General features: G+C 35.1%; 1 long non-coding RNA gene across 2 annotated transcripts; it reads left to right on the top strand.

The window, feature by feature from the left end:
• LOC138806312 (uncharacterized) lies at positions 1-19,261 on the top strand. 2 transcript variants are annotated; one of them, XR_011365782.1, is made up of 4 exons: positions 1-581; positions 4,824-4,985; positions 6,962-7,028; positions 19,031-19,261. It is a non-coding gene; the product is annotated as an uncharacterized lncRNA (long non-coding RNA). The 2 variants fall into 2 exon arrangements; XR_011365781.1 differs by lacking the exon at positions 1-581 and having other exon boundaries at positions 4,058-4,985.
• Positions 19,262-21,253: the final 1,992 nt, after the last annotated feature.

Raw genomic sequence — 21,253 nt, 5'->3', positions numbered from 1 at the left:
CATTTCTATTTTAACCCAGTTTTGGAATATCAATTGTATTTGTTTTACTTAGGAAGTAGTAATGAAAAGTCTGAATTTTATCTTTGGAAAGTTGAGGCGGACTTGGACCTTCTAGAGAAAAAACAAGGCTGTCCCATTCAGAGGAAAAGGTACAGAAGTGGGAGGACTGAGATGAACAATGAACTAACCTGAAGGAAGAGCTGGACACTCCACTTCAAAACACGAGAATCCTGACGGTTCCCGTCTGTGCCTTTCCTTTTCAGCGTCAGATCTGCCCAGTTTTTAGCCAAAATTTACATAGTTATTGATGTGGGAAGAATCATTATGATATCCTATTACAATAATTTACTTAGTTCAGTAAATTGGTGCTTACATCAGCTAATTTTTAGAGCCAACTATGGATTCTGATTTTCACATTTACTCATCAAATCCCCACAATAATCCTGTGAATACATTTATAAATCCTGATGATTAAGCCAAGTTAGGCTTCCTGTAAAATTATTTGGTTGCCCAAGATTACAAAATTCATTAAAAGATTTGGAATTTAAACCCAGACATCCTGATGAGTTAATACTCTTAAGGTAAGTTGTTAAATAGATTAGCTGAGGCTTTCTAACCAGGTCTTACAAAAAATGTAGGCTGTTATGAACTTCTGTAGTTCCTTTCACCTGAACCCTCCCCTTCTTTCTGCCAGTTGTACCCATTATTGGTGATTACTCAATTTAAAGAAAAGGGAGATCATTTTCCTTTAAATAACTCTTTTACCTACTGGGTATATTTCACAGTTCTCTTCTATTGGCTTGGCTGCTTTATATTAATCACTAATTGTTACATGAACTCATTCTATTTTTTCCCCAACTGGACTTTAAACTATGAGAGAACAAAGACCTACTCTTACCTTCACACTACCTAAAGTCATAGCTAACCCATACTGGTCACATAATTGTTCCTGACTTGTGTGGGTAATGTCATGATGAATTCTTCCACTATGCCACATTCTTGTCAGTCTGATCTCCATGTTCATGTAACCTCTCATCCTTGGAGTCAAGTTACAACATGAGACTCAAAGAACAGCATAAAAAAAACTATAAATTCAACTTCATCAGCCAAAGGCTAAGACATGACTTGATACAAAATATTAACTAATTTATGACTGTAAATATATAGAAACATTCACAAGAATGAGGAATCAATAATCTGAATTAAAATGTTAAATTAATATCACTTTTCTATCAAACTAAGATCATTTTTTCCCTTTTTAAAAGCAACATTGAATGTTTCTGTGAGACGTACTATCATACATTTCCTCATAGGAACTTGAGTCATTTCTTTCTGGAACATAAGTCAATCACACACACATACACACACACACACACACACACACACACACACACATGTATATGTATACATAATCTATCTGTCTGTCTATCTCCATTCTCTCAAATGTTCTTCAAAAAATTTAGAATAGCAATATTTAAAGATATGATATGATTGGCTAGGTGCCGGTGGCTTATGCCTGGAATCCTAGCTGAGATCTGAGGATTGCGTTTCAAAGCCAGCCCAGGCTGGAAAGTTCATGAGACTCTTATCTCCAATTAACCACCAGAAGCCAGAAGTAGCACTGTGGCTCAAGTGGTAGAGTGCTCTCTTTGAGCTGAAGAGCTCAGGGACAGCGCCCAGGCCCAGAGTTCAAGCCCCACAACAACAAAAACAAAACAAAACAAAACAAAAAAAGATACTAATGATAGTTTGAAAATATATTTATTACTGCATTAGCCTTTTAAAAGAGTAGTAAACCCAAAATAACATCATAGCTCAGCAATATTGAGATTTTCAGGCTTACAACATGGATTGGTGCAAAAATCACTAAATGTCAAAGGTTTTTAAGGAAATGAAGAAATATCATGAACTAACATTAAGTGAAGAAATCGATGATACTGATATTTGCTTCCACTAGAGCATCGTTAGATTTTTCTTTGTTGTATTTTTATATGTTTTTCTTTTTTGTCCTCCAAATGAATTTAAAAATTTTCAACACAGGGGCTGGGAAGGTGGCTCAGTGGTAGAGTGCTTGCCTTGTATGCCTGAGGAGGCCCTGGGTTTGATTCCTCAGCACCTAAGCAAAAAGAAAAAAGCTGGAAGTGGCACTGTGGCTCAAGTGATAGAGTGCTAGCCTTGAGCTGAAGAGCTGAGGGACAGCGCCCAGGCCCAGAGTTCAGGCCCCACGACCAGAACCCCCCAAAAAATTTTTTTTCAACACATTTGTTGTAACTCTTAAAATATGCTAGGATTATAATTCAAGGAATTACAGATATTAACTCAAACTTTATTCAGTGTTCATAAGAGCACTTTGAAGTAGGCACTATTGTTTCCTATGAACAAAAATGTTGTTGTAAAATTAAGAAATAAATCCTCAAGTCACACAGCTGGTGAGTGATGGGTGCAGGATTTGAGCTCACCCAATTATCTATGATTGTAAAAAAAAAAAGTTCAATAGATAAGGAAAATGAAAATCAAGAATTAATTTTATTTTCACTTGACCTCTTGAACCAATATAAGGGGATTAAAACATCAAGATAAATCATTTAGCTATTCATTAAGAAGACTATTCCCATATCCAGGTAGTGAATGGAATGAGTTTCCAAGGGGAGATAGGGGAACTTTTCTGTGAATCGCAGTGAGACTGGTTCTACACTATAGAGACAATGCTTCACGATGAAGGAGGAAGTTGACTGTCAAAAACTAAGGCAGTCCCATAAGTCAGTGATTCATTAAATCATAAAGCAGGTTGGACGACCCAGTTTGTCTTCTAATTACAGTTATCTTTAAAAGAGCCTCAAAGATGAACCAACTTCCTATCAACTTAATAACTTAATTTTTTGAAAGAATAAAAATATAATCTAAATATGAAGAAAAGAGATCCCATTGTTCTTTTACTTCTGAGTCTTGAATAAGACAACTGAGTAAAATTTAGTAGGATGAACTTGTCAGCATATTGTCAGGTAAGTACAGGAATTACACCATATAAATAGCTGCCATGAATAATTTAGCTGGAAGCTAGATGGCATTATTTGTGCTGAACTATACTTCATCAGTTTCCCCTCTTCTTCTGGGGCTTTTATGAAGTTATAATTTGTGTCATAATATACATGGAAAAAATATCAGTTTAACAATCAAAGATGGTCTAATTTAATAACATACTTATAATGATGTTGAGAAGTACTATTGATTTCAATCTACTATAATAAGAAAACTAGATAAGCAGAATAATTATTTCTAACTGTATTAAATGATATTGGTTTAATTTTTTATTTCTGTGACATTCAATGAAGTTTTAGCTCACAGATTAAATATCATCCTCATAAATCTCCTATTATAAACTATTCACAAAGTCAGTCCATGAGCTATTTAGCATGTAAACACATTTCTGACAAGAAGTACCTACACATAAAAATCTAATGAAGGAAAAAAAGGAAATGTAATGAAAAATTTGACCTTGAAATAGCATTTAAAAACTGTGACTTGCTGTGATGAAGTACCTGCAATACCAAGTTAAGAAAAGATGCTGCTAGGGAAATTGGAAATTTGCCTAAGGATGAGTATATGGATTAACAATAAATAATTCTTTGTGTGGGAAGGCTGAAGAGAAAACTTCAAACAAGATAGAACTCACACCAATACTTTTAAATTGGTAAATAAAATTTAAAGTATTGCATACAAAGTGATGTTTTAAAGTATACACATACTATGGAGTGACTAAAACATATGCAATACTTATCTATCTACATGTTGTTTCTGAGGCAAGATCACTTTAACTCAGAATTTTTCTAGTCTACAAGGTGTCAGTGTATGGTTACTAACTCTAATCACCATGTTGAATAGTACACCTCTTGATTTATATATCTTTATATATATATATGTATATATATATTTTTATACATGTATGTATATATGTGTATATATAAAAGTACATATAAATATATAGATATATCTTTATATATATTTATAGTTATGGATAAGATTTATATATCTCCCCCGCTCTACCCACCCTCAATCAGTAGTAACCACTCTCTGCTCTATTCTTCAACTTCATTCCCACTAGATGGCATTAATCTAGTCATAAGGGCTCTAGCACTAAGACTTCCTTGAGGAACTAAGGCTTGATATGAGTTGAGATGGTGACAAATCACAAAAGTATAGTTTGTCACACTTGAATTATAACTGATGTTTATTCTGCTTCTATACCGCTCAAATGTTTGATTTTTGTCAAAACTTCTGACAAACTTACTGAATCTCTACTCTGTTTACTGATCTCTCTGTTAAGAGCCTAAACTGTTTATATTGTTGTGTGTGGATGAAAGAAACTCCAATACTTCAGGTGTCAGACCTCCGGGAGAAGAAATGGGATCTACTGTACAAATTCCATTATAGAAGCTCTTCCCATATTCCCATGAATGGGGCTCAGTGGGAATTTTGCAAAAATCTCTCTTATTTGGAAAATTACTTTCAATCTGTTGTCATTCACAAAATTCTCATGGCACTTATATAATTTTTGTTTGAAATGTTTGAAGGTTTATACTGACATTTTGTTACTGCAACCAAAAGATAAGCCTTCATTTCCTCTGTACTGAACATTTTAATGATTCTACAAAACCAAAATGTTAACCCACTAATTAATAATCCAATGATAAAGGTATTCTTCATTGCTGCTTTTACTGAATACTTTCAAATATTATCTAATTGATAACTTTCTGGACAAGATCATCTGGTGGTGACTTTTGTTTTATTTTATTTTTATTTATTTTTTCTTTTTTTTTTTCCAGTCCTCTGCTTGAACTCCAGACCTGGGCACTGTCCTTGAGTTTCTTTTGCTCAAGGCTAGCACTCTACCACTTGACTACAGCATCATTTCCAGCTTTTTCTGTGTATCTGTTACTGAGGAATCGAACCCAGAGCTTTATGCATGAGAGGCAAGCACTCTACCAGTAAGCCACATTCCCAAACCCTGGTGGTGACTTTTAAATATTAGAGAAAAACAGTAAATACAAGTACTTGCAATGGTAGTTAGACTGTGCTGATCTTACTGAAAATAATCTTCAGTATATTTTCTGTTTTTCCTAATACTCTGACAAGGAACAAACAGGCTGGTTCCAACAAACTTTTCTATTTTTACAGAGAAAATCTCCCTCAGAAAGACTTTGGGCCAGAATGCTGAGAACCTTTTAAATGAGCCTTCCCAACTTTCTAATTATTGTACATCACAGATCATAATTTAGGGTAGAAGCATAGAAGTTCATTTTGTTAAAAGCTCTTTCTCTAGTGAATTAAGTATGCAACAAATCTTGGGCTTTTGTAATATTGATAAAGGTTACTGAAATAACAGTTTCAATAAGGTATTTTCTGTTTTGATATGAGACTTTCTATGAAGAAATGACATACAAAGAAGAAATATTACTCATTCAGTTTTCTATGAATGTCATTTTGTAGTAGACTATACCAAACGTAATAGTAGAGTACTGAAGTTGCCTATAAATAGATTTTGGTAAGGCTCAGGAACTTTCAAGTTCATTCTATTATATATTGATATATATATATATATAGAGAGAGAGAGATTATAGAATATATAGCTGAATCAATATATCTATATAATTATAGATATTCATATCTAATTCTATATTAATATCTTAACATCTGTATTAATATGTCTTTCTATGTATATTGTATTAATAGGATTGTCCAGGTGACTCTTAACCCTGAACTGGGTCAGGAATATAAATATATTCTTATATATAACATATATAATTAAAAACCAAACCTCAATGTGAAAGGAAATTGGATGTTTTCAAACTTTTTTATTGCCAATTAATCATCTCTCTTAACATCTCTCTTAATCTACTTCCTCTTTCATGCCCTGGTCTTCTAAAATAAAAAAAAGTAATTATATTGGCTAAATGAAAAAATAAATAAAGAGCTAAGTTGTTAGCTAAGTTCTGTTGTCTATGGGTGACAAGTCCACCACTACCTCTTAAAGCCCTTTAGAAAGAAGGATTTTTTAGATGCTTGACTAATAATTGTAGTATTGTTTGACACATGAAAAAGAAGTACCTCAGAAAGGCAGATGTGCCAGACCTGAAGGTCTCTTTTCAGAATTAGTTAAAAACCTGAGCACTAGTTCAAATGTGAAGTTGAATGTCCAGTTCATTCAAGTAAGAACAGCAGGCATGTGTACCCAATTTTCAATTTTTATATTTAAGGTCAAACACTAGCAAGCCAAGGACCAGCAAATGTGTCAAATCTGTATTCTCAGAAATGATACCCACGTTGATTAGATGTGACAAAAATCAAACAGGAAGAGGCTGGAAAGCTTAGAAACATTAGAACCAAAAAGCATCATGAAGCAGATTGTTTAGACTTTTAATGGACTCAGCTTCATTGAATTCTTATGGGTAGGCAGAGAATGTGAAGAGGGGTTTATCTCTGGCAAAGTAAGACTAATCTTACTCTTAAAGATACCTGGGAAAGTGGAAAATAATATATATAAAAACTAGATCCAAGTGTTACTAGTGGTCAGTAAATTGTAAGTAGAGATACAATGGAGTGAGATGAGCTGGACAGTGGAGAACTTTCTTCTTTGAGTAGTAGTTCAAGTTCATGTTCCCTGTGTTACCTGCTGGCTTGACCTCCACCAGCCGACTAAAGAGCAAACAGAATACAAAAAGGTTCTGTCTCTTAGAACAGCATCCAATAAAATATGGTGGCCTCATGATCTTTTATTTTTAAACAACTTTATCATCCTCACAGAAAGGGTCTGAAATTCTCCTCATCTTAAAATGACTGCTATTTCCAAATAGGTAGAAATGTAGATGGAATCTAGGAATTAAGTTTTTAAATGCATCTTTATTCTGTTACTGATCCGCCATAGCTAAAACTGTATTCTCTTTTTTCTCTCTTTTTTTCAAAGGTGTTTTTCTATCATCTTTAAGTAGTTGTACAAAAGCAATTTGAGAATACAGTGCATCGGATCAGAGGTAATCCTTTGACATTCTGACCCCCCTTCAACCCACCTCTTCCCTTATTGTTTTAATGTTTTGTGGTATATACAATGAGTTCTTGACTGTATTCTCCCCCGCTTCCTCCCTTGATTAATCTACCCCTTTCCCTTTGGCTCCACTCTTCTTACATGTACCCATTTCCCAATGCTGGTTCTGTTGGGCTAGGCTATTACCCAGTCTTTCCAAAAGATTATACTATTTGATCTCTTCATAGAGTCTATTATACTTCAGTGAATTTATTTGTACCCTCTTACATACCATCCAATATGTATATTTCTAGACTTTTAGGTACATTCTGTCTACGACTAATGAGGAAAAACAAGTAACTCTTATTTCTATTCTCTTCTTTTGAATCCTTCCCTTTATCATCCTGGGAAAGGGATGGTGTTTTTATTCATCCCTAAGTGTTGAAGGGCTTTTGATGTTTTTAATTTATTTTGTTATTTCTTTGGTTTAAAAATGGCTATAGAAAAATGTTACGTCTAGCGGGTGCCAGTGGCTCATGCCTGTAATCCTAGCTACTCAGGAGGCTGAGATCTGAGGATCACGGTTCAAAGCCAGCCCATAAGACTCTTATCTCCAATAAACCACTAGAAAACCAGAAGTGGCGCTGTGGCTCAAGCGGTAGAGCACTCGCCTTGAGCTGAAGAGTGCAGGGACCAGCGCCTAAGCCCAGAGTTCAAGCCCCATGACCAATCAAAAAAAGAAAAAAAAAAAAAGAAAATGTCACATCTGTTGAAAATCTAAAAGACCTGTAAAGTCATAGATGTCATTGTTAAACTAGCTTTTCTTCTTCTTGGCTTACAGTCGCTTTGCTATGTGGTCACTTTAGCATGTGCTCCTATTTGGCTATGTTGTGAAGGCAAAAGAGAAATTGAATACCCCATAAAATACTTTCTTGTTCTCTCTGTGTGGATAGAAATGGAGTTTCTGAAGATCCTTATTCTTAGACTAAAGTGAAAAGATCAAATAGGAATCAAATTTCATGCCTCACCACTATTTACCCCAACCACCTTTTCAATAACTCTTCTATTCTTTTCCTAAACACTTCAGTATCAGATTGTGTGCATGAAAGAATAATTAAATCATCAGATACCTATAATCTTCATAGGTGAAAGAATTATTAATGCTTATAAATAATGGTTAATTCTGATTATTCTGTCAAACAGCAGACCTACACCTGCCTGATGGATGATTCTGATATCATTATCATTTCTCATAGAGAAGGCTATTAATTCAGATGTAAATATTGTTAATTGAAAAAAATGTTGGTTAAAGAATTAGACCTTTTACTAGAAAGGTTCTTTACATAGCTGCTTTGATTCCTAAGTAATACATATTTACTTATTTCTCAGAACACAGTAAGTATAGACATTCTTTCACAAAATATAAAAACTGTCAGACAACCTTCTGGTCACCCCAAATGATCTAATCTATACATGTTAATATCAACTGTCAATGGCCAGTTGTTTCTTTTGTATTCCTTATAAAATCTCCAATATGACTGTATACTATATTTGAATTTTACTTTATTAAAGACATCTAACACTATGAAAATGATCTCATTCTTAGATATGTATTTGCATAGCAAGTTCCCAAGAAATACTAATGCTTTGGAAGTTATTAACATTTTTTTGGAATTCCCTGAAATGAAGCTCTTCTCCTTTAACAGTGTCAGGTTTACGTTCCACAATGACTAACTCACAACTATTTTATCTGTACTGATTTGAAGCATAACAAGTGGAAAGTGTTGTGTTGGAATGAAGTGTTGGTTTCAGTGGGTAAAAAAGAGTTTAATTGATATTCAGCAATATGTCTATTCTGTGAAAATTATGAATTATATGAAAATGAGTTCTATAGTTTGTATATTGACTGTCATGCAAAGTTCTGTGAGTAAAAGTATTGGTGCCATGATAGCACTATTTGGGGGGAATAGAACCTTAATATCTGTGATATTTGAGGCCTGTTGGGAGGACCATACTCCTGAAAGGGATTGTGTGTCCTAGTCTCTGTATTTGTGTGTGTGTGTGTGTGTGTGTGTTGCTTGGATTGCCGTTTATATACTTAAGCAGGTGCTCTACCACCAAGCCATATACCCTAATCTTTGGGTTTGTTTCTTCACCTTGAGGCCAGAATTTCTTCTGGTACACATTTCCACTAGGCCCAAAGCATATGTCTATCTAATCTTGCACTAGAACTGCTGAAATGATTAAAGTACAGTTTTTCTTTTAAGTTAATTATCTTGGCATTTTTGTAGTGACACAAAGCTGCCTAGTACAGTGAGGAAATACAGGAATGACCATGCTGGAAAAGTAAAAGAAACAAATTTGTGGGACATTTATTCTTATGAGTATATATGTATATACATATACACCTATATATATGTGTATATACATATGCATGTATATCTGTATGTATTTATGTATGTATGTATATATGCATATACTCAGTAAATTGTATTGACTGAATGTTATAGTCGATGTATTTTCCTACAATGGAATATAAAAGTAAGCAAGACAAAGCCAGAAGCTACCAGGTGATTTCACCTAGTTAAGGAAGCAGGTTTACATGAAATGATACCATAGAAATTGTTACAGCAGATGATAAATATATCAATGGAAAAGCTATCAGGTAAGAGAGTATCATGGGGAAGAAAGTATATATAAGAATATGATGCTGGAGAATCAAATTCCTGAGTTTAGCTTTGGAAGTTCTTGGTCATTGAAACTGTCATCACTAAGATTAAACTTCCTATCTACTCATGGAAATTCATTTAAAAGAGAGCAGATTAAGAAGTCAGAGAAAATGAGGAGGAGGCTACAATAAATCCTGAGATTACATAATGATGAGTAGACTTCAAATAGATTTTTTTGCCTACTCATGAGCATCAGCTGTTTTATCCTCAGCTTAGGAACATATATTAAATAATTAAGTACATTTTCTTCCAGAATGGAGGGGATACAACATGGAGGAGGCTGTAAACATCATGTCAGTGTCTATTATGTGCTTCTGTGCTTTGACTCTCTGAAAATTCAGTTGAGTGAGACTGGAGAGATGATAGATTCTGGCCTGTGCCCTATTTATTTTATTTATGTTTTAAGAGGCTCTCCTCCCTCAACACTTTATTGAAGATGATGCCTGTTTTGTCAGTTTGGGTCTTTGGTGATAACAGCATGAAAACTGAAATGCCAGAAATTATTTCCTAGACTTACTGGATTCAATCATGATCATTTCAGAAGCATAGGAAGAAATGTACTGGGTGGAGAATGAATCTTTAAGATTCCTTCCAAAGCCTCTGAGGGAATGCTCCACATCCTGTGGCTAAGCCTGTTTCATGTGGTTATTGGATGGCAAAGAATCCTGGTTGACTAATTTTTTTGGAAGAGAGTAATGTATATATATATATTACAATAAATCCTTGAAATGTATTTCAAAAAGCAGTTGTCTAAATCTTGGATAGTCTGGTTGACATTATAAATGTCCTTATATAAGTATCTAAGTAGAGAATAAAACTGAGTGCCATGAGTAATTACCTGCAGATACTTTGGGTAGATAGAACAGGAAGAAGGTTGCATATTTTTTGCCTGTGGCCTCTGTGAACAAAAACTCTAGATATGGGACTATCAGAAAAAGCCAGAAGTGGCACTATGACTCAAGTGGTGGAGCACTAGCCTTGAACTGAAGAACTGAGGGACAGTGTCCAGGCCCAGAGTTCAGGCCCCATGACAGACCAAAAAAGAAAAAAGAAAAAAAAGAACCATACAATTTTTGGGGTGGGGTCTACAGGGAAAATTTGGTATAAAAGGAGGGAAGAGGTGATACTATTCAAAACCATATGTGCATATTACCTGACTTATGTAACTGCAACTACTCTGTACATCACCTTTACAATAACAAGAAAAATAATAATTAGTTAATTAAAAAAGGAAGCCCAGCATCGGTGGCTCATGCTTGGAATCCTAACTACTCAGGATGCTGAGATCTGAGGATCACTGTTCAAAGCCAGCCCAGGAAAGAAAGTCCATGAGACTCATTTCTAATAAACCACCAGAAAACCAGATGTGGTGCTGTGGCTCAAGTGGTAGAGCGCTAGCCTTGAGCTGAAGAGCTGAGGGACAGCACCCAGACCCAGAGTTCAAGTCCCATGACTCAAAAAAAAAAAAAAAAAAAAAAAAAAAAAAAAAAAAAAAAAAAAAAAAAAAAAGAAGGAAAGTAATTTTCACGAGTCACTCACTATTCATAAAGGTTTACTTGTGTTAGATATTTGCTATAACCCAGCCCCTATGCAAATACCTTTTTCTAATTTAATCCTTATAAGAACTCTATGACTTAGTTTTTATTTGCATGATGGGGAAACTACAGTGTAGAAAGATTAGAAAATACAATATAAGATCAAATAAATGGGTAAGTATATGCAGAAGGCCAAATTTCTGACTCTAAAAACCATATTCGGAACCATAATAGTATGCTGCTTTTCATCTCTAAGGTGTAATAGAATACTGTATTAATTATACTATAGGGGTTTATTGAATTAATGACGGCATGATTGACAAGTAAATTGACATCAAAATAAGGTAAGTGAATTAAGTTTGATTCTTCCACAAAGGAAAGACATACATAGACACAACTTAAGCACAATTTAGCACCCAGAGACACACACAAAATTCATTCACAAAAGATTGTAAAGTAAGAATAGTTTAAAAGCTAGGAAAGATATTAGTCAGGTGGATTTCTGGATATCTTCAGAAAGAAGAGGCATAATATTGGGAGAAAGAGAAGGAGAGAGAGAAGGAGGGAGGGTGGGAGAGGAGAGGAGGGAGACTGCCCTGGATATTCATTTAATCTATAGATCCAGAAGCTGTTGGATTACAGCTGTGAGGAAGAGAATACCGAACACTGTAACTGATACAGTCAGCCTATACCTCAACCCAATCCCAAAGCAAACAAATCATCTCCTTCCCTTTGTGCTGGCAGCCTGGCTTTAGCATTGAACCTGTAAAAGCTTTTGGGGTTGTAGCACTCCCAGGGTTGTTCACTATAGATCATGGTGTAAAATTACATCACTGTCCCCTCTGCAGCTAATGACACCCTTGGCTAGGGCTCATATCTGACAGCAGTCATCGGGCATGACATTGCTGCAGCCAGACTACAAAATGACATGGAGAGAATTTTGAGAAAGGGCAAAGGGATAATTGAATCTTTGCTAAGGAGAGCTTCAGGCACACTGCCAAATAAAGGTTAGGAGAAGTTAATGTTGCAGTCAGAGCAAGAACAAGCCACAAGCATTTGCTGCCTTTCTGGCTCCTGCCAACAGATGCATTCTGTCAAAACCACACTCAGAATGGGCTGGCTAATAGTTGTCTAGCTCTGCTATTGGCAACTCGTCTCCTAAAACAGCTTTTGTGACCAATGCAGCATGACTACGCTGGTGCACTTGGCTTTTTAACCCATATCTCCCACCCTAGGAGATGGGTTGATTCTCATGCGACTTTATCTAAAGCCATTGAGGATTGCACCTGGAATCAAGTAAACAGCTGTTAGACATATTGTGGGGTCTGCATGTTAATGTATTCTGAAAGTCATAGTGGAAGCTTTCTCAGCAATGGTTTATATCATGAATGTTAGATGATTTGGTCACATAAAATCATTCCTGTGATAGGTCACTGTATGGCAGTTGAACCCAACATATTCATCTTATCCAATTTTAATTTTACAAAGCATATGCGAGGGAAATGATGAATATTAAATGGCATATCACCTCAGTCTTTCAGCTCTCCAACATCTGTCTTTAACAATTCATATGACCCTCAATTGGGATTTGAACCTTGAATGTGCCTAGCCTTTGGTACTATTGGCAGTGATAGAACTTTTAGGAGGTAGGAGCCAGTGAACAGAAAATAAGACACTGGATTTTGTCCTTGAAAGGAATATTGAAACCCCATCTTCCTCTTCCCTCCCCTATTTCTGTTTCCCTACCCACTCTAGGACTCATGCTTATTCAGATTGCTTTGCTAGGCAGGTGTTCTACCTTCTGAGTCATGTCTCCAGCCCCATTTTTTTCTTGGTTATTTTCAAGTTAGTATCTTGATTTCTACTCCAGCTGGTCTGGACTTTGAACCTCCTACTTGTGCTTCCCAAATTGCTGGGAATAACAAATGTTCACTACCGTACCCAGCAATTGGTTGAAATGAAGTCATGAAGATATCTTTTTGTTTGGGCTAGCTTTGAAATACAACTTTCTGATCTCCTCTCAGGTAACTAGAATTACATGCTTACACTCCCTAGCCCAGTTGAGGCTGAAGAGTTTAGGATCACCTTGCCTGTAAATGCCCATTCTAAGATTCTAAATGTATATATTTCCTGACTTCAAATGCACTCTCTTTCCACTGCAGTAAACATACAATGTAATGACCATGCATTTCAACCATTTTGGCCTAATTGTGGCATTTATTGCTTGGACTGCTGTCTTGTTTCATTAGGCTTCCATTGGGTAGGGTAGAATTCAATCTCCTTCTGTTACAGCAGTCAAATTATGTGGTCTAAAATTACTTAAGGAATATGAAGCGAGGTCAGGTTGACTCCAAAACTCACACTCAGAATTTATTGCCCATCAAGCTCTTGTTATGGCTATCAGTCCTGGATAAAGGATTACAAAAATAATCATATGGCTTAGAATAAGTGTTGAATTCTTTGCAGTCATGATATACTGATCATTAGACACATTTTTTAATTCTCTGGCTTCTGCTAAGAGAATAGGGTCCAGTATTTTGGTGGGATTTTTCTTTTGTTTTTGATCTCTGGGTAAAATCTATCTAAATAAAGAATTCCATGTGGGTTGCAGTTCACATCTTCCCCAGATTTTCAAATCTTCATTCTTTACTTGGAACGCTACCCAGCAGAGTGCCACTGGGGTGAGTAAGGGGCTCTGGAGGAGGCTGAGCGGGGAATGAGGCATTATTGAGAGAAAAAATAGAATTCTGTGATAAAATAAACTTAGTGGCCTGAGCTTGTTGATATGATGAATTGATTTTTAATCTAGAAGATTTGGGGCAGGGGATAGGTGGGGGTCGGGAGCTCAGCTATTAAAAGTGCCGAGGCAAACTCAAATAAACCAGAGCATAGACAAGGGTGCCAGGTAACTTCACCAGACTATAAAAATGAGAAAGCTACATGCCTCACCTTCCCCCTCACTTCCTGCAGTGTTGGCAGCATAGATGTGGCATTCAGTAGGATTTATAGTTTATTCAGTCATCTGGAACTCTGCATATATTTTTCATGGATGCTTTTCTATCCTAATCAATAAAATCAAAATTTTCTACATTATTTTCCATTTAATTTCTGGCAAGGTCTTTCATTGTTATTTGGCAGTATTTTTCATAGATTTTTTTTTCAGGCAAAGGAGCTGAAGAAGCAGCAATAGCCTCCAAATTATCCAAAAAGAGGTTGAGGCTAAATGAAAAATCTTCAGCAATATTGCCAGGACTCTTTTAAGAGAAAGAGCCAGAAATTTTGTTCCATTATATCACCAAATGTTACATCTGTTGGTGTGCAATAAACAACATGAAGTCATCTACTTTCTCTTCAACTGAAAAAAATAAATTAATTGAGGCCCAGCCCATGACAACAGATAGAGATCAGTTAACATTTCCTGCTGAAACTATGCTGGCTGTGTTCTTGCTGATCTGCCTCAAGGCTGTTGCTATGCATGAAACTATTAACTATATAAAGCAGCAAGCAGTGAGAAAATGTTACTTGTGTTACAAGCATGAAAATGGTCTTCAAATTATTTCCAGTTATATCTCTATTGATTTGTAGCTTTCCTGCTAGAAAAGGTACTCTAGGTCACTAATAACAATAGCTCCAATTTCTATGGTATGTGTTCTAGTTCACAGTTTATTTCTACTTTATCCCAAGTCATATTGCCTCATTTTTTTATAATAAGAAATCCAGGCTTTCTCAGAAAGGCAAAGCAGTCTTCTCAGATTTAGATAGGTGGTAAGTAGCTGAGCAAGAGAGTTCAACACTTGTAATTCAGAATACTACCACTACTGATGTGGCAAACAGTTAGCAGTTAACATATGCAACATCACAGGTTGAGGAGAAATAGGAATACTATAAATAGGATAGAACTAGAATAATTTTGCAGAAGGCATAACTTTTTACTACCACGGCTAGTAAGTAGTACTCTTACCTTGTAGGTTTGTCAAGACAATCTAGTGTGTCTACAAGTGTTTAGCACAGCATGTCAAAGCAAATATCCAACAAATGGAAGTGAGAACAATAAATACTAAAATAAATATTACATCTTGAACTATATCACATGAATGAAGTATACTACAAGGCACAAATGAAAATATCTATCACAGTATAGATAACAATGCATTAGAAATGGATTTTATTGTTTTACATTACTGCTCCAAGTAGGTAATACATGAATAAAGGACAAAACTCTATTCAGTTGAAGAATTTGCAGAAAAAAGTATCTCCCCCCCCCATTTCCACCTACCTGACCGCTGCTCTACAGAACCATTGCTCCCATTTGTAGTGAACCGTTGCTTCCCAAACACTTTGTTTCCATGTATCTTCTTTTTAAATTATTGGCTATGCCCAATACCTTTGTTTTTCTTAAATGTTAACTATTATTGTTTATTTCACCATAAAAATTAATAATGCAAATGGTTTCATTGTAATATTGTCACTTATACAGGTAATTCACTTTGATCTCTATTGGTTTTTAATCTTATTATTCCTCTTGTTTCTTTCTTCTTTTTTAATTAATTAATTTATTTTTATTGTATATATGCTGTGCAGAAGGGTTACAGTTACATGAGTAATGTAATGAGTACATTTTTTGTCGAACATTGTTACCCACTTTTTTGTTTTTCTCCTACTATCCTTTCCCTCCCCCCTCTCACCCTCTCCCCAACCACAAGTTGTCTTGTGAGTATCATTGTTGCTATGAGTCATCCTTTGTCCTTGTTTCAGCATTTTGTTATTCCTCTTCCCATCCCCAAATCAGATAAATGCATATACAAGACGCAGGGTACCAGAATCAAAGACAGTGATTGCCAGGGATAAACCAATAGAAAAAGAAAACTGAAATAAAAAGAAAGAACTACAGTACATTGGTAATAACAAGGTCAACAACCAAAAAAAAAAAAAGAGTCCTGTTGTTTCCATATCTTGGAGTTTATTTCAATTAGCATCATCTTGTATGATCATATGTACATAGGTATTGAGCTATCATGATTGTCTGCCAGGACTATCCAAGGCATATACTAATTATTACAAATGAGGGAAACCATAGAGCTTATGTTACTTTAGGTCTGGTTTACTTCACATTGAGATTCCATTTCACCCCAATTAGAATGCCCATTATCAAGGAAACAAATGATAACAGATGCTGGTGGGAATGTGGCCAAAAGGGAATGTTGGTGGGAATGTAAGCTGGTTCAAACACTCTGGAAAGCAGTATGGAGATTCCTCAAAAGACTAAACATAGAGCACCCCTATGATCCTGCAGTCCCACTGCTGAGCATTTATCCAAATGATCACAAGCAAGGCCACACTAAAGCTCCCAGCACAACTATGCTCATTGCAGCATTATTTACCATAGCTAAGATATGGAGCCCACCCAGATGCCCCTCAGTAGATAAATGAATCAAGAAAATGTAGTATATACACACAACAGAATTTTATGCTTCTATAAGAAAGAATGACATCACCCCTTTGGTAAAGAAATGAAAAGATTTGGAAAAAATCATATTAAGTGAAGTAAGACAATACCTTTGTTTTAAAATTTAAATTGGTTCCTGAATAGGTCTTATTATGAGAGATAAAGCATAATATATAAACACTATACTGTAGTTGGTGTGTTTCCACTTAACAACAGAACATTCTAGGACCAAATTGCAATTTATTATTTCAATTGGGATGATATGAGGGTAAAAATTCTACAATCAGCAATTATATAGAACCACTGGTATAAGCACCCATGATTGGCCCATGCAAGCAAACCAAGAGAGCTGCCTGTTTAATGATCTGTCTTAGACATTAGTTTATACCAGCATGTATGTCATCATTAAAAAATGTTTCCGTTAACATATACAAAAGAGTGTCTGTGTGTATATATGTATATACGTGTGTATGTGTATAAAGATAAATACATATAAGCTTAATGCATAAACCAAACCATTCAACTTAAGATCTTGAATCATAGCCTCATATTAGTTTCCTATGTCCTTCCAGCTACTCATTTCCTCACCTCTACAGAGGTTAGAAACTACCAGAATCTTAGGTCAATAAAATCACTGTTTTTCAAAGTAACTTGTCATATAAGTTAAGTATACCAACGTACAATATCCTACATCCTACCATTTGCTTCAGTTTTGCTTGTATTATAAAAACTAGTATTGCAAAAATCTTCAAAAGGTTGGTTTTGTTTTCATACTCAACATTTTCCTTTATAAGATTTTTTTGTTGCTTCATATACTTGTGTTTCATTAACTTTTACTGGTGAATAATTTTGTATTCATTACATAATTTATATATTTTTCCATGGTTTTTCATTCCTTTTCCATTTTTTCCCATTACAATGATGCTGTGAACTTTCTTGCACATATTTCCAGGAGCATATGTACAAAAGTTTCTCCAAATCACAGACATATATTTGTTGGCTTTTAGAATAGGGAAACACTCAAATTGCCTACCAGTTTTTAATACCCCTTATACATGTGTGGTCTGGATTCTAGACTACTACAATCATTAAGAAAACAGTTTGATCAGATTCTACAGAAAGAATACCACTGTTCCAGCCTGCAACATGTCATTATTTTCCCATACCATCATGTTCTTCTATTAATCATATTTCAACTTCTGTTACCTTTAGCAATCTCCTTTTAGATCTAAGTCATGAATTAATGAAAATTTTCATTTAACTGCATATAATCAAACTTAACTAAAGAACTTTAGTGAATTTTTTTAAAATTTATTGTTACTTAAACAGTGGTACATAGAGAGGGAATGCTGTTACATAAGTCAGGTAAAGAGTACATTTCTTTTTGCACTGTATCACCTCTTCCCTCTTTTCTCCCAGTATTTTCTCTCTGAGCTCCTGTCTCCCACAAGTTGTATAGTTCATTTTCAATATAGTATGAGTCTCTGCTGTATTGTTCCCCCTTTGTCCCATTTCTGTAACACTTACCCTCCCCCAAACAGATAAACTTACATACTAGACAAAAGGTACAGAAATCAAAAACAATGACAAATGGGGGGGGGATCTGAAAAACAAAAACAAATGCAAAATAAAAACTGTCTTGTTTCCATTTCTTGGGGTTCATTTCAATAAATATCATTTAAAATGATAGATACTGATCCTTTGTGATCTTTTTAATATAACAAGAAGTCTAAGATATCCAGTTGGGTAGAAATAGCTTATCACTTTCCCTGTTTTCCTATTGCCTTCTTTCTTCACTCTAACATTCATTATTTTTAGCTGAACACATGGCTATCTTAACACGTCTGTATGATGTATGACTAATTTCTCCCTGAGGGATGTAAATAGAAGTATACTATGCAACTTGTGAAAAACATTTTTTAAATGGAAACATGTCTGTTCTTGTCCCTTTTTCTTGGCCATGAATTAAATGTGGATGCAATAGTTGGGTAATATGGTTTTCCAAAGTTTTTATTCCATGGAGTCATAAGTTATACTAGTCATTGGCTATGCATTCAAAAACTTCATTTGCATGAAAGAAAAATGAACCTCTATGTTTTCATACCATAGTTTTTTTGAGATTTTCTTTTTTCTCACAGTCATAATTAATCTTAAGTAATACAGGGGTATAGGGCCAGCATGACAATGGGCCAGGTTGCTTCTCTGTCTGGAATACAGAGAATATCACCCTGGCTGAATGGCTGTCTCCTTAAGACCACCTTATTGTTGCATGTAGATTGCTGATCCTTAGTTTCCATTCTAGGTTAAAAAGAAGAAAGAAACAAGAAACAAGGCATCTTGATCAATGTCATCGCTTTCAACATTGTCATCCGTTACTCCCCTACTTACCCCTCCCTTGCCTCATTCTGTAATTTTGAATACATTGGGTTATTGACCGCATTCTCCCTCTCTTCTATCTGTCTACCCATTTCCCCTCCCTCCTTTTGTATGCCTACTTCTTGATGTTTTATCTTTTAAACGAAGAGATTCTTGTATCAGACAAATAAAACTGTCTAGGATCTGTAGCACAATTCACTTGTTGTTCCATATAATATTTGATGTAGTAGCTAGATACAATGGCACTGGAAGAACAGTGAAAAATGAAGGTAGCAGGATCATCCCCAACTGTGTCAGGTGCCATTTTCAGAAAGCATAGTTTTCAGAAGCAATGTGTCTACAGCTTGACAGGAACCATACAGAGCCCTATGAAACAGCCTATGAAGATGTGCAGTTAGTCTCCGTTTTCAAATATTAAGCTCAGTAGAGAAGTCAGACAGGTTTAATCTACAGATCAATCTCATAGGCAGTACATAAAACGAGAACCATCATGAAAAAGCACATGTATTAAAAAGAGTAGTGGGTTGATAATGAAAACCTACTGGGAGCTAAAGAAAAGTGAGCCTATGAGTAGAAACATTTAACACACCAAGAGAGGTCAACTACAGCAGTGTGATCAAGACTGAAAGATGTTCTTAGATTTTATCAATTTGGACACTATATGCTATGTAAAAGAATGATTTTAATAAAGAAATCCACTTTTGAACCAGTTTACAAGAAAGAGAGGAATGCTATGGAGGCTTGAGTATGTCCCCTAGAGGTATAGATTCTGGAAGGTTGGTGACCAGTGTAGGCACGTGAAGGTAGGATTCTGGGGGTGTGGCCTACTGGTAGATGACTGAATCATGGAGGTTATGGCTATCAGAGGAAATCACTACTGTTTCTTAGGACCTTTGTTATTTCCTGCAAGAAAAGGTTGCTTTGTTTTTTGTGTTTGTTTTTCTGTTTTGAATTCAAAGAATATAAGCAAAAAACCAAAGGGGTTCTTAAGATATTACTGCTGTTCCTATTCTTTTATAAAATTAAACATGTGATTTTTTAAGCATTTGCTTTTAGAAAAAAAAGCAGTTCTGAAATAATCTGACTGAAAGACATCAAGGATTAAATATATTAAGTTCTGTAGAAAGTCAGAATATGTTGCAATGAAGAAGGTATTTGCACATTTATATCTGGCTTATAGTGGGTGTGATATCGATATAGATGCATCATCTCTAGTAAAATAACTCTATTCAAATATCCCAACTGAGATATACTTACATACAAATTTTACATATGGCAACAAAAGAGTAGTGAAAATTTTGCAAGGCTTAAAAGTTAAGGTTATTTAATTGGAACTTAAAACAATGAAGACCTTTGTTTTGGCAGCAATACATCAAAGCCTATAAAAGTTAAATCTGCTCATCAATTTGCTGTTTTTTCTTAGATATGATTACCTGTGTATATGTGTATGTGTGCATATGTGTTAAATTTCTGTGCAGTGTTAAACTGAAGCCAATACAAATAGAGAAATAATATTCTGAGAGTGTATGCAGACTAATAATAACTAATTATACAAGAGTTGTCATTATAAATTTTACAGGAGCACCATCAGCAAGAATAGGCTATCTACGGTGTTAATTCCAAGAATCATGTCATTCCCCACTTTTAAAATAATTTCTGAACCACACTTTATGTTAAAAAGAAAAATGAGAGCCATAAAAAGCCCTGTATAATTTAAGGTAAAAATTTGCTTTTAAAAAGAGACCATATATATAAAATGACTCAAGCAGAACAGAAGTTACTGTCTTATGTTAACAGTCCTACTGGTTCCAGGTTTGTGATAGAGATTAGTCGGGTAGGATGGGGCTGAGAGTCATTCCATGTGGTACTGTAGAAATAATTTTTTTAAATGCCTATAGCTCAACTGAGATTAGATAATAGGGACTTTTATGATGCCAAACCAGAAATTTATTCATGAGCAAAAAATATTTGCATTAATCTAAATACATGTCTTTATTTCATGCTATAATAAAAAAGAGAGAAGACAAGAGACTCCATAGTTATTTCAAGACAATGGTATAAGTGAGGCTGAGTTATGGCCACAGAGTGAAATATCAGATTCTAAAAAGTGGGCAGTATTCAAATGTAACATATGACCTGGCAATTCCCT

The sequence above is a fragment of the Dipodomys merriami genome, unplaced genomic scaffold (genome assembly GCF_024711535.1).
Source record: "Dipodomys merriami isolate MVZ:Mamm:240054 unplaced genomic scaffold, mDipMer1.0.p SCAF_4, whole genome shotgun sequence".
Lineage (NCBI taxonomy): Eukaryota > Metazoa > Chordata > Mammalia > Rodentia > Heteromyidae > Dipodomys > Dipodomys merriami.
Note: the sequence above shows the minus strand (reverse complement) of the source record. Positions and strands in the feature narration are given on the sequence as shown.